Below are 25,786 nucleotides of genomic sequence, written 5' to 3'. Positions count from 1 at the left end.
CTTTATAAGTTTCAACAGGATGACGTTCAGCAGCCTGTCCTGTTGTCCAAGGTGGCGCCTACTTCCCTCTCCTCAGCAGCCCTTCTCCCTCCCTCTCTCCTCTGCCCAAGACCCCAGAGGCACAAGTGCACTCTGGCAGGGAGGGAGAGCGCCTGCATGCACGCATGCATACACTTGGGCCTGGCATGGCAGCATGGCTGGGGCGGTGTTCCAGCAGACTTATTTATAGCTGAGCCCCCGTCCACACACTCCCCTGTGCTCCTGCCTGCCTGCCTGCCTGCCACTGGGGCTTTTCAATCTGTGTCTATATTTATCACTCGGAGCCGTTAGGATAATGGCAAGGCCAGAAATAGCCTTGAAGTCATTCACGTGAAGCTGATGGGCAGGTCCTCGGCTCCCAGGCTGACCTCACCCCGACATCTGTGCTTGGCAGTGTGGAATGGGGAACAGCTGGATGGGGCCAGGGAGGCGGCTACAGCCAGATGGAAGCAACATAATCCTTTTCCCCACTGGCCTCTGCCCTCTGTAGTGAGGCAGGGGACACGTCTAAAACGATACATCACAGCTGCCAAGCTGAGGGGAGATTGGAGTTGACATGGTTTTCTGACGTCAGTGTGCTAATCAGAGGAGATCGTCCAGCTCAGGGAATGAGCGCAGAATCAGAGGCAGCAGGCCCAGGCTCGCTGAAAGCAGGTCACTGCTACCCTGAGGTTCCAGAGAGCCACCCTCCTGCCCTACCTCACACTGGACCCGGCCCTGGCCAGCTGTGGGAGAATGAACCCATTTCCTGCATCCCAACCACTTCCCACCCAGGATCCAGGGGAAGGCGCAAACAGCGCAGCTGGCTAGGGAAGAAGATGGGGACAGCCAGGGCATGGGGCATCCCCGCCCCTTTTCCCAGCCTCAGTGTCCCTCTTTAGTCTAACTGGCAAATACACTGAAGACCTCCCAGAGGGAAAGGAAACAATCGAAAGACTCACCCATGGAATCGGGACACCTGCCTTCTAGCTCTGCCCGTTACTCAGAGCAAAGGGGACGTCAGATAGCCTGGCTCTGGGCCACTCTGTGACATAGAAGCAGGGCCCCATGCTGAGAGGTCATCTCTGAACCTCCTTCTTGTGTCATTATCTTCCATCTATCCTGCTTCAATCAACTTTTTCATAGTGAAGATCAAGGAGCAACTGTGCCTCATATCCCCCTCTGAGTGGCACACACGGAGAGGGACACAGGCTCAGGCACCAAGGTGAGTGAAGGGTGTCTTCCCTAAGCCCTTCAAAACATAGCACTTGTATCTTTTACATCTACTCTGTGCTCGGGCTCAGAGGGTGCTTGGTGCTTGTCCTATCAAGCCTGCCCTTCCCACAGTGAACCCACCTGCTCCAAGGGCAAGCTAGCAGCTCCTCTTTTGGGAAGATGGAGGCCAGGGAGTGGGGTGAATCTTGAAGCTAATACATGTGGCACCACAGTCCAGGCACAGCACCCAGACTTAGGGGTCCCAGATCTCCGGGGTCCCAGGCAGCCTCCGTGTCCTGGAGCACAGGTCTATTCCTGCGAGTCACCCCAGCAACAGCAGGAGTCCCTCGCGGTGCCTTCTGGAGTGTGCTGACACAGCGCAGGGGACAGCTGAGCAGGGCAGCGCTGGAGCGCTAGAGGATGGAATGCTAAAGACAAGTCCTCACTGCCCCAAGGAGCTTGGCTTTCATTACTTTTTTAAATGTTTATGCTGGGTCTGGGGCTTGAACTCAGGAACTGGCACTGTCCTTGAGCTTTTTTGTCTAAGCCTAGTACTCTAACACTTAAACCACAGCTCTACTTTTGGCTTTTTTTTTTTTTTTGGAGGGGTAGTAGTTCATTGGACATAAAAGTCTCACTCATTTTCCTGCCTGGGCTGGCTTCAAATCCCAATTCCCAGATGTGCAGATTGCAGCCTCTTCAGTAGCTAGGATTACAGGTGTAAGCCACTAGCACCTGGCTCACCTGCATATCTTACTGCCTATTTATTCACAGTTTGTCTATTCCACTAAAGCATAAGCCCCAGGAGGCCAGAACCATTTAGTAATTTATCCCATTTTTTTGGGGGGTCCGGTCATGGGGCCTGAACTCTGTGCCTGGGCACTGTCCCTCAGCTCTTCAGCTCAAGGCTAGCGCTCTACCGCTTGAGCCACAGTGCCACTTCTGGCTTTTTTCTTTTTGCTTATGTGGTGCTGAGGAATTGAACCCAGGGCCTCAGGCATGCAAGGCAAGCGCTCTACCACTGAGCCACCTTCCCAGCCCCAATTTATCCCATGTTTTGATCCACGGTAGAGTCACCCATGCTGCTGAAATGAATAGTCTGAACTCAGAGTGCATCCTCGCAGGAATCCTTCCAACAATTCCTAGCTCTGGACATAATCTCTAGGAACAAAAATTATTCTTCAAGAAAGGAAGTGTGTGAGAGAATAAAGCGAGGAATGACACAGAGGATGGACCCAGAAATCCCTGCCAAGGGCCCCTGGCATTGGGAGGTACAACTAGTTCACAAATAAAGGCTTGGAGGTCCTCCTGACCAGGCACGATGAGGTCACAACCACGAGCTTCTTGAGTATGCCAAGAATCAGTCACAGGAAAGAAAGAAAACAGCAGGTTCTTTCTGACAGCCAGGAGGAGCAGGAAGAAGGTCGGTATGAGAAGGGGCTTCCACGGGAGAGCCTGCAGCCTAGCCCTGAACAGAGTAGGATGGCTTCACAGTTGGCTCTGCCTGTTCCAAGCTCAGTAACCCAGAACTTTTGTGCCCATCTCTCCTGAAGAATAGAACACCTGGGTGCACCTCAACAGGTGAGAGCTGGAAGCACAAGACAAAATATGCCATTTGGCTGGAAAACCATAATGGTCTCTCAGGAAGACATGCCCACCTATGCCACAGGGCAGTGCAGTTGAGGGGAATGGGAGAGAGAATGAAAAGGACAGCTCTGGGGCATACAGCCAGGCGGGACGCACAAAGAGCAGGTAAAGGCTAGGCCAGGAAAACTAGCTAAAGCCATGTCCTGCACCGTGCTGGGTGTCCAGGTGAAGGGACAGAGCTAATCTGTGCATGACCAGGGCCATGAGCCCTGCTCAGCTTCTGATCAGCACTGGGGGACAGCAAGGAGTTCAGAATAAGCTTCTTTCCTTATGCTCATGGCATGATGTCCGCCCACGGGGGTGGACTAGAAATCTTCCCTGTGGACTCAGGATGCCTCAAGGAAGAGAGAGGAGCAGCTCAGAGGCCGTGCTGCCCAGGTGGAAGCAGCCACCCAGGTGTTGGCTTCAGCACAGGGCCAGGCAAAGGAAAGGAGTCCAGCATGAGGCAGGCGCTGCCAATGGGAGTCTGCGTCCATTGCTGCTGTGGTCTGAGGTCCTGCATACAATATTAGTTCTCTTCCTTCTCAGGAGACAGTGACCTTGCCAGAGCTGTTACAGACAATGGCAGGAAGCATCCCTCCCTGTGAGCCCACACTTCGAGGAATCGGAAGGAAGCCAGGGCCTGAGTCAGGCGACCCTCCTGTTTGGCTCCCTCCCCAGGGTTACCAAGGTGAAGGCAAGGCCAGGAGCCCGCTTACCCCTTGGAATGGCAAACATCTTCAGCTTTGAAGTAAAATACTGAGGGCAAATGTTCTCCTGGGGTGAGACCCCCGCCCCCACTGTACAGTCAGAAGATGCCCAGCTGTGCTGAGAAACAACCCAGCATCCCTCTTCCCTGGAAGGAAAGGCTCTGAGTTCCTTTAGAGCAAGCAGCTTCTCTAAAACAACTAAACTCTGTTCTTCAGGCCTTTTCTTCCTCCACTTCGAGGGCTGGGAATGTTCTCAGCACCCGGGGGAGCAGGGGGTGGGGGAGAGGAGGGAGGATGCTGCTTTCTCTACCTAAAGACTCTCCTGTCTGCCCAGAGAGCTCATCACTCGCTCTGCCCATCACAGCCACAAACCGCCAGGGCAGCTCAGAGGCCTGCAGGAGTCAGCCTGATTGCCCCAGCTGGGCCTGTCATGTTCTGGGTCTGAATGACTGCAGGATATGGTGCCAAGAACCCCATCAGAGTAGAGCAGAGCGCTGAGATGAACAGGGGAAGGGAGGGTGTGTCCGTGTGGACCCCTGGCTTGCAAAGACCTTTTGCGAAAATGAAGTGCTTGGAATGGGCTGTGAAGGGAAGTCAGGAGTCTCACAGGCAGGAGAAGGAAGGGAATTTCACGATGATGGAATGGCACAAGGAAAGCAGAGTGCAACAAGGAACAAACCACTTCTATGGGGCTTCTTTTGTTCACTGGTACCCAGGGGCCCTGGCATAGTACCCAGGGCATACTAAATAGTTAACAAATATTTTCTGGAGAAGTGAGTGAAGCAGAGAAATCCTTGAAAGCATTCCAGGTCCCAATGAGGGCACTGTCTCTGCAAACCCGCTGGTCTCTAGGATGTAGGTATCAACTAGGTCAAGAACCCCCCTTTCTGTAAGAAAAAAACAGGAAGCCAGGGCTGCTGGGGACATGAGAACTCCGGCAGGGGGGTCACCACGTGGGGTAGGAAGCTATGTTCACCTGCACATGGAACCCATGGGGCTCCAAGCCTGCAGAAACCATGTACCCATGGGTTCATGGGACCACACTCCCCACACCCACATCTGAGGCTGAGACACCTTGGAAAGTGAATAAAGACACAACCAAAACCAAAACACACACAACATAGCACTCTCTCTCCTTAGCACTTGCAGGCCTTTTCACGGCAAGTAGAGAGAATGAGCAATTAGAGAAGAAAACAGCCCACGGTGCCAGCCTGGGAATGCAGAAGCGCGCGGGCCACACTCACCAAGCTGGAGGCAGCCTCGGAGGCCCTGCACCCCGACCCAGGCTCTCCGCAAGGGAGGGGGCCCAGGCTGGGACCTGGACCTGCATCCTGTGAGTCGCAGCTTCCTTTTGGAAAATCACACCACATACTTCAGAGTTCAGACTCAGGTCCCATCCTAGCTGTGTGAGCACACACCCAACATCAGCCATCTAAGCCTCACCTTAAGCTCCTTAGTGTGAAATGGGATCCCAATTTCACAGGACTGCTGGGGAGCTGGTGTACTTAAAGACCCCATACAGAGGGTGGGGACTAAACTTCCAGCCCCCATCCCAATTCCTCACCTTCCCTCAAAGGGATACTCAGCCGTCACACCTAGAAGCTCTGACTAGCTATTGAGAACCCAGACAGCAAGGTGTCTGGGAATTTAGGGAAGGAAAATGAAAAATCACCTCACTTCCTGTTTCATCTGCCAAAGGTCTTGACATGAAAAACAGGAGACTGGGTAAGACTTGAACAGACTAGAAGCCGGAAGTGTCAGGACTTCTGGTCTTGGCTAGGGTATATATAAGCTAGGAGTCTAGCACTGGGCCGTTCAATCCCTGGTCCTGATGTGGCTGCTTGACAACCTCAACCTTGGCCTCTCACTGTGGGAATGCGTGTGCACAGAGAGACGGTCTAAGAAAACCCATGCAAGGAGAACCTGGGGCCACTGTTACAGCTTGTGGGCAACAGGGTGACAAAGCAGTCTAGCCTCTGCCCAACGCCAGAGTGGTAAAAGCCCAGGCACTACAGCCCAGAAGGAACTATCAGCTTCAACCCAAAATGCCTACCTGCTTCATCGTGTGCCCTGTCCTGACCTGGGTCCTAGGCGGGGAGGACAGGGTGAGCCACCAGCTAAGGAGCTCTGCCAGCGGGAGAATGGCAGCCCACAGGGCTAGCCTGGAAGTTGTAGTGAATAGGAATCTCAAGATATCTGAGGCAGAAAATCATCCTTCCTATTTAGTAAAGCTAAGTCAACACGTGCAAGAAGCATAATCAAAACAGTCTATCCCATGGCAATTGGATGGTCCGGTTTTTAAGGGAAGAAGGAAAAACAAAGCCTCTGCACCCCCAGAGGCCAAAGTGGCCCCAACACCAGGATGTAGGTTCACTGAAAAGAGGTTGGGACTTACCTGCAGGTCTGAACAGCTCCGTTGATGTCTCTGGCACAGGAAGACGGAAGAATCAGTAGACCCACAAGAGGGGATCAGGGACCAGGACACACATGCCAGCATCCTGCAATAATGGGAGAGTTGGTGAGACACTTAGACTTCCCTTTCCTTCACACTAGCACAGAGCCAGACTCACCCTGAGCTACGCCAGACCCAAACTCCCCACAGAATAAGAGGAACATGGGTATCAGCGAAAGGGTCTCTGTTTTACAAATGCATCTGGTCCAGGATGCATTCAGAGAGCAAGTGTTTAAGGAACAGATGATGGAAATATCCCAACATAGTTTTAACCCTTTGCTTAGACTGTACAGGGAGCTGGAACCCATAACCCCAGCATGCACAGTTGCCTTCTAGAGCTCTAGCACAGCAGTCTGAGCGTTTTCACCCACAGGACTTGAGGCCACAGGTGGATGGGACAAAGCAGCAAGGAGTAGGAGACCCTTGGCCCAATGGTGCTGGGCGAGAGGACACAGCTTCTAGCTTTCCCAGCAAGCCTCCCGGCCACAAGGTGTAGAATCAACATCCTCCTCGACTGATTCCTGCAGGCCTGAGCCAAGTCCACAAAACAGAATAAGAAAGAGAAATGGACTTTCGGGAAGTCCCAAACCTGAGTGACACAGAATATTCAGAGACACCCTAAAGCTGCCACTCAGCCCAGAGCCTCCACAGGGACCTGAGACCCCTCAGGGCCCACATCACAGCTCAACACACACCCTTGTCTGTCTGACACGTTTATGAGACCCTTGTACCTTTGCCCAGGGAGCAGGCAGCAGCCTAGGAGACCTTCAGATGACTGACCAGAAAGCTGCTCCCTGCAGGCTGTAGGTGCTGGGACTGTTCCAGAAACAACTTGTCCAAGTCCAAGGCAGCCCTTCAAGGGCTGGGGTCAGGCACAGAGCTCCCAAGGCTGGGACCACTCCGTGGCCACCAAGGGTGAGTGGCGTGGATAGAGGTAAAAGTAAAACCCGGGAGGAACTGCACAGAGGCTCAGGATGACAAAGTGATCAACTGCCAGTGAGCGGCAGGGCCACCAGAGCCAGAACAGAAAAGGAATGGGAGGCGCAGAGAGCACCGCGTGCGGAGCAGTGGGAGGTGAGGCTCAGAACGGTGGCTCTTCTGGCTCTTCGCATGCCACCCCCACCCCGCCACACATCCTACGCTCCTGGGAAAGCCAGAGCACAGGGAGCAAGCAACTTGTGGGGTGGCCTTCAGTGCCCCAGGCTTCTCAGCCATCTTGCCGCTGCTCCTCATCTACACGGCTACATGTACACAGCCAAAGACACGCTTGACCCCCGAAAAACAGAATGCTGCCAAGCAGGTGCAGTTCCCCAGGCCCTCAGCCATCTCCTCTACATGCCATCCAGTGCCTCAGCTCACTAAGCTCGACAGGGACCTCCGCATCCTGATTCTTGGCGTTCCCAGACACACCTCCCAACCACTGGGAGGTCAGAGCTAAGTAGCGCCATTTTTGAATACAGCAGCTCCCAGAGAGGGCGAGGGCTGGCTGCACGTGCAGATGGCGCAGGGAAGCGCCTCCATTCTACCTGCGCTTGAGAAGCTCGGCGGGCCTCACACTGGCGAGGACCAGGGGAAAGGCGCTCTGGGAACACAAAGAGGCTGTTGTAGGGACTTAAGTCTCTGGCCAAAGTACCCCAAGTCTAGTAAGTGACCCAAGATGAGGTTAGGAAACAGACCCTGGGGTACAAAACATCCCTGGAATGGGTCCTTCCGGTGACCCTACAACATAAGTGGAGAAAAACAAACCAGTCCATTGCCTGACAGGAAAATGAGAATTCAGGCACAATTCCTGTTTGCCAGTCCCACAGGTGCCATGGCCCTGGGTCAGGGAGTGTGCCCAAATAACACACAGGGCGCTGCTGTGCCCAGGAACGGGGGTGGGACACACACACATATCATTGCTCTAACTCTGACATCTAAATCATCAGCCTCCATGAGTGATGCAGAGAACTGCACACGAGAGAAAAAAAAAAAGAAAACAAAACTGCCTCAGATACAAGAACAGAAGTCAGAATTACTTTTCTAAAAATTTTTCAGAACCCCGATGCTGTGAATTGGTACATGAATCTGTTTTTCTACACCATTTCTATTAATAGACTATCAGTCTCTCCTCATCACCACTAAATAAATGTCAAACAAACACTTAAAGAATACTGGTTTGATGGGGCGCCAAGTTGCAAGCATGCCCAGACATCCACATACCTCAAGCTGGCCCTGGCTAGGTTGGAGCTTCCACACGAGGGGGCGCGCGGCTGAAGAATGCTCCCCCCACCCACATGGACCTGGGGGCGGTGGCTGAAAATAGGTGGACGCTGACACACATGGAAGGCGGTCCTGAAACAAACTGCCTGAAGTCTAACTATAAGCCAGGGCTCTGGATTCCAGGGGGAATATGTTTTATTGTTATTATAAAGGTGATGTACAATGCCAGGCACTAGGTGGCTCATGCCTGTAAATCACAGTTCACGCTGCCCCTCAGCTCTTCAACTCAGGCCACAGCACCACTTCTGGTTTTCTGGTGGTTCACTGGAGATAAGTCTCATGGACTTTCCTGCCCAAGCTGGTTGTGAACGGCAGATCCTTAGATCTCAGCTTCCTGAGCAGTTAGGATTATAGGTGTAAGCCACTGGCGCCCGGCCCACAAGGCTCTCCAGTAAACTACCAGAAAATTGGAAGTGGTGCAGTGGCTCAAAGTGGTAGAGCACTAGCCTTGAGTGAAAAAGCTCAGAGACAGCTCCCAGGCCTGAGTTCAAGCTCTACGACTGACAAAATTAAATAAATACAGGTGATGAACAGAGGGGTTGAGATATAATTCGCATGCCACAAAGCCCATCCTTTTGGGGAGTTGGTATTGAGGAGATGTTTTGAAGCCTCTGGAGCTCAGCCTGTAGTCCTGAGTTCACCCTTTACAGTGTACAGTGCACTGGTTATTAGTCTATTTACAAGGTTGTGCAACCATCACCACTCATTTAACTTGCAATATTTTCTCTTGTTTGTGACTAGTTTCTTTTTTTTTATTGTAAAAATGCTGTACAGAGGGGTTACAGTTACATGGCACGGTAATGAGTACATTTCCTACTGAACTTTGTTGCCTCCTCCTGTTTTCCCTCTACAATCCCTTCCCTCCCACCTCCATAACTACCCCCCCTCAACTTGTAATATTTTCAACATCCTAAAAGAAACTTGACCCTTGAGCATTCTCTGCCCAATGTCTCCTCCCCGCCAGATGCTGGCAATCACTAATCTGTTTTCTACCTCTACAGATTGGCCTGTCCTGGACATTTTCCACTTCAGTGTAATTACACCCCAGGTGGCCTTTCATGTCTGGCTTCTTTCATGAAACATTACATTTTCAGAGTTTATCTATGTCAAAGTATGTGACAGTACTCATTTCACTTTTTGGTGACCGAATAATATTCCATTGCATGCCAGAATGTATAAACCACATTCTGTTTCTCCACTCAACTGCTGTTGGACATCTGGGGTGTTTCTGCTTACTGGCAATTTATTTATTTATTTTGGGTCCGGTCATGGGGCCTGAACTCTGGGCCTGAGCCCTGTCCCTCAGCTCTTCAGCTCAAGGCTAGTGCTCTACCACTTGAGCCACAGCATCACTTCCGGCTTTTTTTCTTTCTGCTTATGTGGTGCTGAGGAATCGAACCCAGGGCCTCATGCATGCAAGGCAAGCGCTCTACCACTGAGCCAACTTCCCAGCCCCCTACAGACAATTTATGAACAAGCTACACAAAACTTTTTATACAAATGTTTGTGTGGATATAGGTTTTCAATTTGATATACACCGGAAGTTCCTAAATTCTTTTTTTTTTTGGGGGGGGGGTCAGTTGTGAGGCTTGAACTCAGGGCTTGGTTGCTGTCCCCGAGCTCTATTTACTTGAGGCTAGCGCTCTATCACTTTGAGCCACAGCTCCACTTGTGGTTTTTGAGTGGTCAATTAAAGATGAGTCTCACGGGCTCTGGGCTTGGTTTTGGCTACATCTTGGCACTGAGGCCTCCATGTTCTATTTGGCTTCTGTGGGACTTCATTTTCTTTTCTCTCTCATGGGGCCTGGGCGCTGTCCCTGAGCTCTTCAGCTCAAGGCAAGTGCTCTACCACTTGATCCAAAGTGCTGCTTCTGGTTTTCTGATGTTAATTGGAGATATGAGTCTGAACAGACTTTCCTGCCCGGTCTGGCTTTGAACCTCCATCCTCAGATCTCAGCCTCCTGAGTAACTAGGATTACAGGCGTGAGCCACCAGTGCCCGGCACTCAGTTATCTTATCTGAGAAATAGAACACTAGTACCCACTTTACCCAGCTGCGTGCATGGCACCTGGCACACAGCACGTGCTTAGTAGCTGCCTCCATTACTGTGGCTGCTCCCCCACAGAACTCACCCCGCCTCCTCATCAGGAGAATGGAGAAGGCACTGCACACACATGAGACCCCAGGGGGAGGGTCTAGCCCATGGCCACTTCTGGGCAGCAGAGCCCAGAGAATCACAGGGGCCAAGCTGCATGTCCATGCCCTCACATGCTGCCCCAGGCCCTTCTGAGAGCTGGGCACCTGTCTTCTCTCCCTGGGAATAGCTCTGGGCCCTCTGCTGGTGCTCATCCTGGTCCTTACACCTGGCAGGGTAGTTGTGCTTCTCCTTGTTTGACAACCCTCCCCCGCCCCCCCAGCTTCCACTGGCTCCCACACACTGCTCTTTCCCAGGCAGCAGGAACCCTCAGGGCTCTCACAGTGGAGAGTGTCGGGTGTGGGTGGAAGCACTAGCCGGCCACTGGGAAGCAGGGAGAAGCTCTTGTCCCAGGCGGTGGACAGTGAGGGCAGACCTGAAGCACCGAATCTAGGGCTTGGAAAGCAGAGCTGGGCAAAGGTAAACAGCAATACTTCTGTGAGTGTGCAAGAGTTCATAGAGGGGACAGAGAGTGTGCGTGTGCGTGTGTGCATGCACTCGGCACACATGCACACACATAACAAAAAGGAGAAATTCTTAGCCCGCAGCAGTTGGTAGCATTATGTAAAATCCCAAGCCCACAAAAATATCATTGGGATGATAACAAGTTAAATTTAGCTAAGTACAGAGTGAGTAATACTATGAGGGACAGGCAGCACCCCAGTTGCCGGGAGCCGCTGCAGCTGGCTTTCAGAAACTTCTGACAAGTAACCAGGGCCTGCTGCAGCACAGAATAACAGATTATGTAATGAGTGGCATGGCCGTCGGCAAGGCAGGACGTGGCGCCAGCAGGCAATGGCGGCCTTCTCTATGCAGGGAACAGATGGGGGTTGGCCTCAGCTGCTCCCCAAGACTCTAAAAGCCCGGGCCACTGAGTCTGTGTGTTCCAGAGGGTTCCACAGGCACAGACAAACAGAGACATCTTGGGTGGGTTTGCGTGAGCAGGTCTGCAAAGCCTTTGCCAGAGCGGTTGTGACAGATTACTTCTTAGGGGCCTCTAAGTGTCCCCCAAAGTCCTTGAAATGTCCCTTCCCTTTCAATACAGCTTGGCCTTTCACCAGTCGTAACCAACAGCATCGTGTGGACATGATGGGCCCAGGTTTGTACCTGGGCCTGAGGAAGAACAGGCTGTGACATGAAAGCAGGGATCAAACAGGTGTTTGTCCACCTGCCGCAGCAGCACGATTCACGAGCCAGGGGATGGGAGCAACCCACGCCCACAGATGGACGGATGGATGCAGAATGTGGTCTCTCCACAGAACTGACCAGAAGGAAATTCTGGCACATACTACAATACAGATGAACCTTCAGGGCAGAGTGCAGTCACAGGAGGACAGATACTGTATGACTGTTTATAGGAGGTAACTGAGTAGTCAAATTCAAGAAATGGAACATGGAATGGTGGGAGCCAGGGGACAGAGGGAGAGCCACGGGAGCTGGTGTTTAGTAACGGAGTTCCAGTTTTAGATGCAGACTGAATGCACGTTAATGCCACATTCCCAAATACTTAAAAGTGGTTAGAAGATCCAGGGGATCAGGGTACAAAGTCAGCACAGGCAGAAACATCTAATACAAGTCAATCTCCAAAATAATGTGCAAAAAGCTGGGCTGGAGTCATGGTTAAGCAGTAGAGTGCCAGCCAAGCAAGCTGGAAGCCCTGGCTTCACGCCTTAGTACTGGAAAAAGTTAATAATAAGATAAAGGAGGAGAGTGTGGAGGTAAGAGGCTGGATGCTTGTGAGTTTGTGGTCTGGGAGAGCAGAGGCCACATAAGAAGCCAACTGACAGGAGGAGGTCCCCGAGCTGTGGGAAGGCCAGCCCAGACTCAGTAAGCAGTTACATGGAGGCGGCCACCGCTGGCCCAGCCCAGCGCCAGCACCAACTCACCAGCTAAGGGAGTAGGGCCATCTTGAAGCGGACCCTCCAGCTGATACCAGGGAACAGAGAGGTGCTGTTCCCCCAAAGCCTGGTCCAAATTGTCACAGTGTCAGCAAACACACGAATGGCTAAGTTTGGTACCTGGTTACAAAGCAACAAACAATGGTGGGGATGCAGCTGCCTGAGTGGTTTGCAGAAAATTGTTTGTAGTGGGAGACTCAGAAGATCTGAGCACTCTCAATATATTTGAGCCTCATGTGTCACTAAGAGGAGCCAGTGCATATAAGTGACTCTTGGGACGAGACTGACTTTCCACCCCAGTGGCCCAACACCCATCCATGTGTGTGCTTGTGCACGTGTGTGTATGGTACACACATGCACTGGAACGAAGCCAGTGCTGAGGTCCCATAGTGGCCCCGAGACTCTCCAGCAGTATGGAGGAGGATCCAGGCCCAACTAGTCAGTGCAAGCCGTGGCTTGGTTATGTAAGAGCAGGGATGAATACGCGGTTCACAGAGGTTCCCCATGGACATTAACCAATGCCTGCTGATGGCATGTGTCAGCTCCCTTTGCTGGACTTTGGTTTTCCCATCTGCAGAATGAAAGGAGATGAGCTCACACCTTCTAAAAGATGTTTCCATTCAGCACTGACCCTGCCTGAGCTGTAGCATACCCACAGTTCTGGCAGAGGGGAACCACACCCCTGGCAGTGTGGGCCAAACTGTGGGACTGGAGGATGTACACCTCCACGCATGCACTCCAAGGGCGCCCTAAAGGACAGCAGAAAAAAAAACAGCAGGTGAAAGGATCCTGGGTCCCGGATTTACTGCATGGCAGCCACACACCCAGCATCCAACTGGAGGATGACGGGGGGAGGAAGAGCATGCTCTGCTGTGACAGCAACTGATACTAGCAGACTGCTTGGGACAGCAGCTAGCATTACTTATCCTAGCTAACCTATTGACCCAACTACGAGTCAGATACACAACAGAACCAGGAAAGTTAGGCCCAGGCCCCGTTGTGGCTAAGCCTCTTGGACCATAGTCTAGACAATAATTCAGGGAGATGGGACACAGACCACAGACTAAGGATGCAGAGTAAACACAGACTAAGCACACAAGGGGGGCTTGCTCGTGTTATTCAAGATTGCCTTTTTTTTTTTTTGTCGGTTGTGGGGCTTGATCTCTGGGCCTGGATGCTGTTCCTCAGCTCTTCAGTTCAAGGCTAACGCTCTACCACTTGAGCTACAGTGCCACTTCCGATTTTCTGGTGGTTTATTGGAGATAAAGAGTTTCACGGACTTTCTTGCCTGGGCTGGCTTTGAACCGAGATCCTCAGATCTCAGCCTCCTGAGTAGCTAGGATTACAGGCGTGAGCCACTGGCGCCCAGCCAAGATTGCCTGTTTTTGAAAACCTTGCACCATAAAATATTCACTGTATTTTCTCCCAAACATGAGATGAACGAAGAAAGAAAACATAAGAAGGAGAAAATCTACACAAAGACTCCTAGTTAAAAGCAATCTGCACCAGGAGGTGGTGGCTCATGCCTATAATCCTAGCTATTTAGGAGGCTGAAATCTGAGAATCATGGTTTGAAGCCAGCCCAGGCAGGAAAGTCTATGTGAATTTTAACTCCACTAAACTACCAACAAAGCTGGAAGGGATTCTGGCTCAAGTGGTAGAGTGCTAGCTTTGAGTAAAAGCAGCTCAGGAACAGTGCCCAGGTGCTGAGTTCAACCCCCAGGACCAGCACCAAAGAAAAATAAGCAAATATACAAACAAACAAATAAAAGCAATATTTGAGCAAATGAGTAAAACTATTATATGCGCTGCCGGGTTGGGCAAAGCAAAGAGGGAAATAAGCTAGGTCACAGAGTTCTTCCCAACTGACAAACACTGGGTTACGAGGAGAAGTAAACTTTTGAGCTGGCAAAAGAGCTCTAAAAGGAATGATCCAAGGGGTCACCAGCTGGGGCTTCCATGCTGGGCAGGAGCAGCCAGAGACCTAGCTCCCCCACAAGCTAGGAGCCCCTTGACAGCCCTACTGGGGCCTGACGGCTCCTCACAAAGAGCTCCTTGGAGTAATTCTCCATCATTGTTAATGTGAATGAGGCAGCACCACAATAATGACGGAAAATATTTACATACCGTACCACTGATGGGTTGTTTGGACCATCTGGCTGCTGGATGCAATAAGTATTGTCAAACACATGGCCCTTCCACAGACGCCATGCCTCAGTACCCACGGAGGCTGGGCTGCACGGACTGAAGGCATCACCTGCCCCATCCCTGTCATGCTGTCCACCTTGGGGAACAGAGTCTACCTCCTGCTTGTGTCTGTGTGACCCAAAGGTCAGAGCATGGCTCTCGTAATCTCTGGACAGCGGTGTGATCCCCAACCTGAGACCTCTTGAGCACATGTGACCCCACAACTCTGCACACGAAGGCCATGCGCTGTACCCCCTGGGCTTCCTCGCACATCTGCACCACTTGGCTCAGCTCGGCTGGTCTGCACTGGAGCAGTTTCTGCCAGCCCACGGTCACACGTGGACAGGCTCAGGACTCACGGTCATCTTAGACCTGGTGAGAATTCCTCCTCCTTCAGCCCTTGAGCCTGTGACTTCTGACACCTCACCGCATGCATGCGGCGTTTTCTCCTGGGTTGATATTAATCATTTTCTTTTTAAGTTTGAAGAATTGGTAGGCTGTTTTATCATTTTCTTAACTTTAGTAAAAGTCCCATTGGAAGTCTATTCTTTTTTTTTTTTTTTAAGTCCATCGTGGGGCTTGAACTCTGGGCCTAGGCGCTGTCCCTCAGCTCTTCAGCTCAAGGCTAGTGCTCTACCACTTGAACTACAGTGCCACTTCTGGTTTTCTGGTGGTTTATTGGAGATAGGAGCCTCACAGACTTTCCTGCCTGAGCTGGCTTCGAACCATGATCCTCAGATCTCAGCCTCCTGAGTAGCGCCACAGGCGCCCGGCTCACAGGGACTTTCTAAGGGGCCTATTGCTTGGGAGGCCTAGCCTCGTCTCTCCCAGAACTTGGGAGGCCCAGGCAGGAGGATTGTCAGTTCAAGGACAGCTTCAAAAGTACATGGTGAAACCACTGTCTCCAAAAAAAAAAAAAAATATAGTTATTTAAATGAGCCAGGCACCAGGGGCTCACACTTGCAATCCCAGCTACTCAAAAGGTAGAAATTGAGAGCAATGAGGTTCAAGGCCAGCCGAAGCTAAAAGTTCCTGAGACCTCTATCTCAACAGACAAAGCTGATGTGGTAGTGCACACCTGTCATTCCAGCTATATTGAGAAGTGTGAATGAGCACTGTATTGTGGTCCATGTCAACCTGGGCAAAAAGCAAGACTCTATCTCAAGAATAACCACTTAATATAATTTTTTCCAAGTCTTTCCATTTCCTAACAAATGGGACAATGTCATTCTTTCTGATGGAGGCACAGAATTCCATTGTGTACATATACCACATTTTCTTGATCCATTCATCTACTGAGGGGCATCTGGGTTGGTTCCAGATCTTAGCTATGGTAAATAATGCTGCAATAAACATAGTTGTGCTGGTAGCTTTAGTGTGGTCTTGTTTGTGAACATTTGGGTAAATGCCCAAAAGTGGGATTGCTGGGTCATAGAGGAGCTCTAAGTGGAGTCTTTTGAGGAACCTCCATACTACTTTCTAAAGTGGTTGAACAAGTTTACACTCCCACTAACAATGCAGTAAGGTTCCCTTCTGGCCACATCCCCTCTAGCATCTGTTGTTATTAAATTTCTTTTTTTTTTTTTGGTCAGGCATGGGGATTGAACTCTGGGCTTGGGCGCTGTCCCTGTGCTCTTCAGCTCAAGGTGAGCGCTCTACCGCTTGACTACAATGCCACTTCCGGTTTTCTAGTGGTTTGTTGGAGATAACAGTCTCACAGACTTTCCTGCCCGGGTTGGCTTTGAACCGAGATCCTCAGATCTCAGCCTCCTGAGTAGCTAGGATTACAGGCATGAGCCACCAGCACCCAGCTTAGATTTCTTGATTATAGCCATTCTAACTAGGGTGAGGTGGTATCTCAATGTTGTTTTGATTTGCATTTCTTTTATGGCTAGGGAGGTTGAGCATTTCTTCATGAGTCTATTGGCCATCCTTTCCTCTTCAGAGAAGTTTCTCTGTAAGTTTTTTTTTTTTTTTTTTTGGGGTCCGGTCATGGGGCCTGAACTCTGGGCCTGGGCGCTGTCCCTCAGCTCTTCAGCTCAAGGCTAGTGCTCTACCACTTGAGCCACAGCGCCACTTCCGGCTTTTTTCTTTTTGCTTATGTGGTGCTGAGGAATCAAACCCAGGGCCTCAGGCATGCAAGGCAAGCGCTCTACCACTGAGCCACCTTCCCAGCCCCTCTCTGTAAGTCTTTAGCCCATTTATTTATTGGACAGTTGTTGCTTTGAGGATTTGTTGTTGGGGGATTTAATTTTTTGAGTTCCAGGTATATTTAGATACGAGACCCTTGTCTGTTATATGGCTAGTGAAGATCCTCTCCCAATCCGTGGGCTTTCTATTGATCTTGCTAGCTATGTCTTTCGCCATGCAGAAGCTCTGCAATTTCATGTAATCTGGTCCCATGGTTTCCCTTATTTGCAATAACTAGTTTATGTCTGAGACAAGCAGAAACAGTCAGATAAGTTGATGTTAGGCAAAATGAACCCCAAGATAAGGACTCAAATGGTTTTTCTTTCTTGCTATTGTTTCTAACATATTTATAAGATGATTTCTTTGTTGCTTTGTATGTCCCTTCCCCATGGTATAACCCCTGTTTTCACTGTATGTGATGTTGGTATAATTTGGGGAGGGGATGGGAAAAAACAAATTGTTTAAATAGGGATACAGGTGGACCCATTGCAACAATAAGATGTACAAGACGTTATGTCAAAAAACAGACTTTACAACTTTGGCACGGGCGGGGGGGGGGGGGCGGCATGGGAAGGGTTGGTAAGGGGAAACAAAGGAGGAGGCCACAATGCTTGATAAGAAGTGTACTCATTACCTTGCTCATGTAATTGTAACCCCTCTGTATGGTATTTTCACAATTAAAAAAAAAAATAACCAGAGAAAAAAGGGCTGGAGACATGGCTGAATGATAGAATGCCTACTAGCAAGCACAAGGACCTGAGTTCAAATTCCAGTACCCTCCCCTCCCCCAGATTAAATATATAAAATGCCAAACAAGGGTGTTTGGGGCCTGGAAAACAAACAGCCCGGTGTTGTGCCACCTCTGCCTGTCTGCGCATGTGCAGGCTTGGGCAGCCCCAGCTTCCTGGAATCTGTTTTAGCTGTAAAATGACCACGTGGCTTCAAAAGCTTCCTGGTGCTGAGCAGCAGTGGGCCAGGTCAGAATCTCTCTTCAGCCACGCCCTCATGGAGGCCAGTGGTCTTCCCCAGGACTCGTGCTACTCTCTCTGCAATGAGGTGAGGCTGATGACCTCACCTCTGGACGGAGGACTGTGACCGAAGATGGAACCCTTGCCGGATACCGGTGCCTCCCGCCTGTCATCCTAGCTACTCAGGAGGAGATCTAAGGATCGTGGTTCAACAAGCCAGCCCGGGGAGGAAAGCCCGTGAGATTCTTATCTCTAATAAACTACTCAGAAAACTGGAAGTGGTGCTGTGGCTCAAATGGTAGAGCGCTCGCCTTGAGCCAAAGAGCTCAGAGACAGTGCCCAGGCCCAGAGTTCAAGCCCCACGACCGACCGAAAAAAAAAAAAAAGTTGGAATCCTTGGCTAGATTTGGCAAAGGCTCATCTGCTGTGAAAGGCCGCCCTGGCCAGAGCAAGGATCAGCAAATAGCCGCCCTCGGACAGCACTGAGACCTACTGACTGAGGCACCCAAGGTTAAAGGGCTGGGTACTGGTGGCTCATACCTGTCATCCTAGCTACTCAGGAGGCTGAGATCTAAGGATCGCAGTTCAAAGCCAGATTGGGCAGGAAAGGCCGTGAGACTCTTACCTCCAATAACCACTAGAAACCCAGAAGTGGTGTTGTGGCTCAAGAGGTAGTGTGCTCGCCTTGAGCTGAAGAGCTGAGGGACAGCGCCCAGGCCCAGAGTTCAACCACCAAAAAAAAAAAAAGAATAACTACCATCCGATGACAGCATTCACTGGGCAACACCCAGGACCTCAGTGAGGGGGATGGCCATGAGCAGTCAGGACAGTGCCTGCAACACTCCTGTGACCTTGTGAGTGGTTAAAGCCACACCGTACCACGCTAGCCGTCCTCAGAAGCGCAGGGGAAACTGCCACCCGGTGCGTGCGGCCGTCCCTGAAGTCCCTCCCCAACAGATCTCATCTTCCCTGGCTGAGCTCTGTCCCTAGTGGTCACCCCAACCCCTGGTCACCTCTGTGAAAAGGAGTGCCTTAGAACTGACATCCTTACTTGGAGAAATTAACTCTAACATCACAGGTCCATGAAATCCAAGGTTCCTCCTGGAATCTGGTGCCCTCTGCACAGCTTCCTGAAGGCACCATCTCTGGGCACACCAGAGCTTCAGGCACCCGGGAAGTGCTGAGTGCTTCTTGGCCATCCTGTGGACATGCTGACAGAAGGGAAAGGCAGCCACCATCCCTTTTCCCACCTCCTCCCCGGCACCCCCCCCCCCCCATTGTGCTCACATGGGTCTGATTGATGGCCTGTCCTCATCAAAGAGCTGCTCACCCAGGACAGATTTCTACTACACTTAAAATATGGTTCTGAGATTAAAAACCACTCATACCCTAAATGGTGAGCAATTAGCCATAGCTATCACAAACAAAAAGGCAAACGCACACAGACCTAGTCCTCTCTGGGACTGTGTTCTGCAGCTAGAAGAGCTATTTGCTACCTAGACCCTGGCTACAGCACCTTAGCTTCCCATTTTCCACTGGGAGCAACACTCCAGCTACAAGGACCAAGGGTCCACAGCAACTGAACACAAAGCCTGTGGCTGGAAGAACCAGCAACACTAAATGAGCTACCAGAAGCCTCCACAATTTACATACTGGGAAGTCAAAAACGCAGATGCATGACAGTACAGTAGGCAGCTATTTGTGTTGGGTTTGTTTTTAAAGTAATGTATATTCATATATGCAGGGAATCTTGGAAACACACACACACACAACTAGCAACCATTATTGTTTCTGCAGAGGAAAGCAAAGACACTTAAAGACAAGGCCAGCAGGAAGCCTGACGTTTGCCTGTGGTACCAAGTACAAAACACATTACTTGGCCAAACAATTTCTGAAAAACACAGATGACCTTTACCTTTTATTGTGTTTCAATAAGTTATCCGCTTGAGTTCACAAATTAAAGGATGTATCTGTCTTTAGAACCTTGTCAGTGTACGGTACAATGTCACATGCAATTTTTTGATTGTTTTGTAATTTTTATTGTGTGTCAGTACTGAGGCTTGAACTCAGGGCCTGAGCACTGTCCCTTAGCTTTTTTGCTCAAAGCTATCACTCTACCACTGGCATCATAGCTCTATTTTTGGCTTTTTGCTGATTAATTTGAGATAAGAATGTCATAGATTTTACTGCTCCAGTTGGCTTTAACCTCAAACTTCACAACTCTGCCTCCTGACTAGCTAGGACTATAGGCATGAGCCACCACTACCTGACTGTTGTTATTAAAAAAAGAAAAAGAGAACAAATAGGTGAATGAATAGAGGAAAAAAGCACTCACAAATGATTGGTCTTTGAACACTAGAAAGCCATGAGCCTGCAACTGTTAGGAAAGGGAGACATTCTAAAGCCAACAAGAAGATATGGAGGGATAAGAACAAAGACTCAGGCTATTAGAGGATCATACACACCACTGAGTAGGGTTGAGTAAAAGAAGTCAACAGAACTTAACATTTTAAAATAATTAGTACTATTTTATGTTTTTTAAAAAATTCTGACACTTAAGACTGGAGGTATATAGCTCAAATGGTAGAGCGCCTGCCTAGCAAGCACAAGACCCTGAGTTCAAACCCCAGCACCACACATACACAAAAAGATCCTGACCTTTAACGTTTCTTTTGAAATAGTAGAATGCAATGAAAATAAGTGGTCCGTGTTTTAAATGCAGTTACTGGAACCACGTTATGGACTGTCTATTGCTATGAGCCTTATTCTATGAACCGCAAATCAGAAAACAGAACTAAGAGACAATCAATCAGATGGTCCCACCAGTTGACCCTGCAGGGATGGGGGCTGGCTTGGCTTGGGAACTCCTCCCTATTCACTCCACAGCCCCGCCCATCAGGCAGGTTGGCCACACCTGGACCATTCAGAAGCAGGCTGACTGGCAGATTATTTGAGGCTCCAAGAAAAGCCATTGGAAGCCCAAAGACTTCAGTCTTGGAAAAGTTATGCTGGCCCAATCACACAAGCACTATGGAGACAGGAGACTACACCAAAGGGAGTAGAGAGTGCCCTAGGGTCCAACCTCCCGTCACTTCAGGGAACAGCCCAGATCCTGATGTAGGAACTGAAGCCTGTCAGCTGGGTGACTCAGCCATCCTCAAGGAACAAATTATCTCCCGCATTCTCTATTGATTGAAAGATCAGCACATCCACTGGGAAAATGTGATAAAGCTGGTGAGAGGCCGCCTCAGGTGCTGACAGGCTGCGGCAGGGGCTGAGCACAGGTTTCCAACAGGAGCTAATGATTTACTTCTAGCAGCTCTCCTCCACCTGGAAACGTGGCCCTCTCCAAACGCTACACAGCGGCCTTAGCAAAGCACCGTCCCCAGAGCTCCTCGTGAAAAATACCTGGAGAACGGTTCATCCTCCCATAGGGAACTCATTATCCCAGATGAAGATCATGGACGTCCGGTCTCTGTAAGGACAACTTAATGGTGTGCAAATGTGTTCCAGAACATTCTGGGAGACCTGTCAGAACAATCCTGAACACCTCTGCCACTCCATCCCTGGGATGCTAGGTTACATGGAGGCCCCTATGGAGGTGTGTGGCAGCTGCCCGAACTACCTGGGTGTCACTCTAACCAGAAAAATGGGGTCACTGGCCACTGACACCCAAACCTGTGTCAGAGGGCTCCTTCCTGTCAAACTCACCAACTAGTTTCCGCTGACACAATGGAACAAAATAGAGGCTGCTTGCTTATTTTGCAACTGACTACCATATTGTCTTTTTATACTTGTAATTATTTTCCAATCTATCTACTTTCAAAACTTTAGAGCACCACTGTATCCATTCAAAATATTAATTTTACAAGCTCCTTTCTTTTCCCCAGCCCATTGCACTGGTGTGAATCTAGAGTAAGAGTCAGTAATGATGGGAAAAAGATGTTTGCCTTGCAGTAGACATTTAAGGCAATGCATTTAGAGATTTGTAGATACTCTCGGCTCCATGATCCTGTCTGGAAGCAATACTCAGCAGCAGTCTATGTTTCTCAAACCTACTTTGGAAAATACTACTAAAGTATTTGGCTGTTGAGGGAAAAATCAGTGCTGACTGGAGATGTAAGGTGGAAATCTTTGCCTGTCCCTCAATCTGTGTTTTTAAGAGTAATGGGTATTAGACTTTACTGAGTGCTTTTCTGGCTTCTATCCAAATCATCTCACTTGTTTTATTTTTCCCTCTTCTTTTAGTAGATAACCAAATACTGAATCACCCGCTTTGTTTTTAGGCTGGTCCCTACCCAAGGCAACAAGCCCTGTGCTGGGCAGAGTACAGGGGAAACAGAGACCTGCAGAGAAATAGGGTTCTTGCCTTTGGAAGAAAGGGAGGGCGGAGGAGTCTGGGAAAACCATCTGCACACACACATGTGCAAATGCACCTGCCGAGGTTAGCCCCTTCATTGCAGACAGAGGCTGCGCTTCAGGGAGCCATCCCTATGTCCTTCTTGGCTGCAAGGAGAAGGGGAAGAAAAACAAGTGGACAAGTGAGGGCTGTGAGATCTTGGGCAGAAGCAAGAGCACACACGGTGCAGCGCCACTTTCCCTCTACTGAGTATGATGGCTCCTACCTGGGAAATGGGCTGACTCCGGAGGTGGCCGGTGTGTCAGCTCTCGGTGCAGTGCAGAGCCCATGGTAAGGAAGGTCTGCACGAGCAAGGGGAGATCCTGAAGCCTCCTGAAGGCAGGCCAGGACACCAGAGATGCCGCGACCTCCCACACCAGCACACCCGAACGAACATGCAAGGGTCATTCTTCTAGCAAGAAATCACTGGGCTCGGATGAAATGTCCCCACAAATGCATGACCTTCTCTGAACCGTAGTTTTGGAAACAGGGTGTGTGAAGACATAGTGAGGGTGAGGTCACTTATAAGAAGAAAAGACACACAGGGAGGCAGCAGGTGACCACTATGGTGTGTGTGTGTGTGTGTGTGTGTGTGTGTGTGTGTGTCGGGTGTGTATCTGTGTGTGTGTGGAGGGGGGGAATCCATCAACAACAAGTCCAGGACTACTGGCCATGACCTGAGCTAGCAGAGAGGCCTGGCAGATTCCCTACCTGCTCTGGAAGGAAGTGTTCCGCCCACTCCCTACATTTGGGCTTCTGCTTCCTAACTATAAGAGAATAATTTCTGGGTGTTGAATCCACACAACTCATGGCACTTTGTGATGGCGGTCCTGGGACACAAACAGAAAGACACGCAACTCCAGAGCTGCGGTTCCACAGTCCGTGGCCTCACGTGGCACGCCCTTCCAGCCGTGTGAGCGGCTGCCCCAGCCCGCTTCAGGCAGGTATGGAGTCTGCAGGACTTGTGCAGAGTCTGCAGGACTTGACGGAAGCCCCATCAACTGGGCCTTGAGCTGGGCAGGGCCCACGGGGGAATCGAGTCACCACCAAGCTTCAGGTCCAGGCTTGGTGTGGGGCACCCTCACACTTTCTCCTCAAAGTCTCTGAACCACCAGAGTTAGGACAGGAAACACAAGTTCCCAGAGAAGCACAGAGCCGCTGGAGGGCCCCCAGCAGGTCCACGTGGGGCCTGGGGGTCCGCAGGGCCCACCCACTCCTGATGCCCTAGCTGCCGCCTGTGCCCCTCGGCAGTGCCAGTTCCCACTCACCCCGCAGCTGCGGGCCGAGGGGACTCCAGCAGCTGCACGTGGCCTTTGAAAAGGCATTTGTCTTTCCACTTGCTGAAAGCAAACGAAAACCATAAAAGGACATGCCCAAGGTCAGGTGCACCAGCGCTCCAGAGACAGATGGCGTTCACACGCCGGGCCGTTAACTGCCAGCAACGCCCCTGCCCTGGCAGGGAGGCTCAGGGCCCCGGTGAGTGAGAGGTCTTCGTGATGCCTCTCCCAGGCTGGGGAAGAGGCACTCCGTAAATGCACAGCAAGGTGTCATCGGCATCGTTTCTCAGAGCACCCACGAGGGAGCCGGTGAGCCTGACACTTGGTGTTTGTTTTCTCTTTTTGTAATACCATTTACTCATTTTAACTGTACAGCTCAATACATACAGTACAATCACAGTATTGCCCGATCATCACTACTATTTCCAGAACATCTTCATCATCCCCAACAGAAGTTCTGCACCCACTAAACAACAATTCCATTTCCCTCCCACCAAGTCCTGGGAGAACCACAGCTCTTGTTTGCCTCTGCAAAGCTGCCTCTCTGAGGGACCTCACCTAACAAGCAGAACCACCAGTACTGTCCTTTTGTGCCCGACTTCTTCTACTAGCAGCATGCTTTCAAGGTTTGTTTATGTGGCAGGCAGCTTGTGTCAGTACTGTTCCTTTTTTAGGGTTGAATAATATTCCACTGTATGAGTAGACCATACTCATTTATCTAGATACTTGGGCTACTTCCATTTTCAGGTCACAGTGTGTAGTGGACATTAGTGAACAAAGGTCTGCTTGAGACTCTGCTTTCAATTCTCTTCCTTTTCCGTGTGTGTGTGTGTGTGTGTGTGTGTGTGTGTGTGTGTGTATGTGACTAAAGATGGAACCCAGGGCCTTGCGTGTGCTAATAAACACATCCTTTACCGGTGAGCTATACCCCGACCCTTGCTCTCAGTTCTCTGGGTGGAGAGCTGAAGCAGGTTCACCGGGTCCCAGGGTGGTCTGCAGTTAACTCTCTGAAGAGCCTGCTGGACGGTTTTGCACAGCAGCTGCCCCATTTTACACTTCCTCCAGCAATGTGCAAGCATTCCAACTTCTCCACCTCCTCTCCAACACTTGCTATTTTATCTTAACTTTTTGGGTAATAGCCAGAGGTGAAATTTCAGCGAGAGGGAAGAGGCAAGTCCCACAGGTACCTGGATGTAGCTCCAGGCTGAGGCCGCCATGTGCTCACTTTGGACCTTTGTTCTGCCTAGGTCAATGGAATGAAGAAATGCTGGGAGAGAATTCCAGCTCTAGCTCTGGTGCTCACTGGCAAATACCTGAATTTCGCTAAGTGTTTTGTCTGTGATGGCAAAGGAGCTTCCGCACCAGCTGTCTCTGCCCTGGAGGCCACTGCGCATGCGGCACAGTGTGAGTACTCAGGCAGTGGGATAAGGGCCGTGTCGCTCTCCCTTGATAGATCCTTTATGACAAGGCACAGAAAGAACTAAGGTAGTTTTTCCCTTCAACCTCCTCTCTGCCTTCAAGTAGAGAAGGCAGAATAAAAGAAAAAGCAGAGCCAGGTGCCAGCGGCTCACACCTGTAATCCTAGCTACTCAGGAGACTGAGATCTGAGGATTGAGGTTCAAAGCCAGTCTGGGCAGGAAAGTCCCAAGGAACCAGCAGAAAACTGGAAATGATGCTGTGGTTCAAGAGTACCTTGCAAGCCGGGCGCTGGTGGCTCACGCCTGTAATCCTAGCTACTCAGGAGGCTGAGATCTGAGGATCGCGGTTCAAAGCCAGCCCGGGCAGGAGAGACTGTGAGACTCCTATCTCCAATAAACCACCACAAAACCGGAAGTGGTGCTGTAGCTCAAGTGGAGCGCTCGCCTTGAGCTGAAGAGCTGAGGGACAGCGCCCAGGCCCAGAGTTCAAGCCCCACGACCGACCAAAAAAAAAAAAAAGAAAGAGTACCTTGCATAAAGCGCTTGCATTGAACTGAAGAGCTCAGGGACAGCACCCAGGCCCAGAGTTTAAGGCCCACAACTGACAAAAAGAAAAGAGTGAGGGGGGGAGGGGGAGGAAGGAGAAGGATTGGGTGGGGGGGAGGGAGGAGGCTGGGAAGGGATGTGAAGGGTAAACAAAGGAGGAGGCTGCAATGCTTGGTAAGAAATGTATGCATTATCCTGCCCATGTAATTGTAACCCCTCTGTACAGTATGTTCACAAATAAAATAAAATAAATTAAAATAAAAAAAAAAAGAGGGGGAAAAAAATCTAGATGTTCTCCTGAGGGCAACCTTCTCTTAGTAACACAATAGCGGACGGGTACACACACGTCTATTCACACACATGTCCACACACAGTGCTCCTCTCTGCAGTCCCGGTCAGTTATGTTCAGAGAAGCAGTGGAGCAGG

The 25,786-nt window shown here is 50.5% G+C and overlaps 1 protein-coding gene across 8 annotated transcripts in view; it reads right to left on the bottom strand.

The window, feature by feature from the left end:
- Positions 1-25,786, bottom strand: part of Pitpnm2 (phosphatidylinositol transfer protein membrane associated 2) — a 114,406-nt gene that overhangs the window by 74,844 nt on the left and 13,776 nt on the right. For all 8 annotated transcript variants that reach the window (XM_042669064.1, XM_042669068.1, XM_042669070.1 and 5 more), the window contains exon 2: positions 5,965-6,067. The gene's annotated coding sequence lies outside the window, so the exon portion shown is untranslated. The remainder of the gene's footprint in view (positions 1-5,964; positions 6,068-25,786) is intronic.

The sequence above is a fragment of the Dipodomys spectabilis genome, unplaced genomic scaffold (genome assembly GCF_019054845.1).
Source record: "Dipodomys spectabilis isolate Male_0828 unplaced genomic scaffold, ASM1905484v1 ptg000480l, whole genome shotgun sequence".
NCBI classification, from domain to species: domain Eukaryota; kingdom Metazoa; phylum Chordata; class Mammalia; order Rodentia; family Heteromyidae; genus Dipodomys; species Dipodomys spectabilis.
This window is presented reverse-complemented; position numbering and strand designations above follow the sequence as displayed.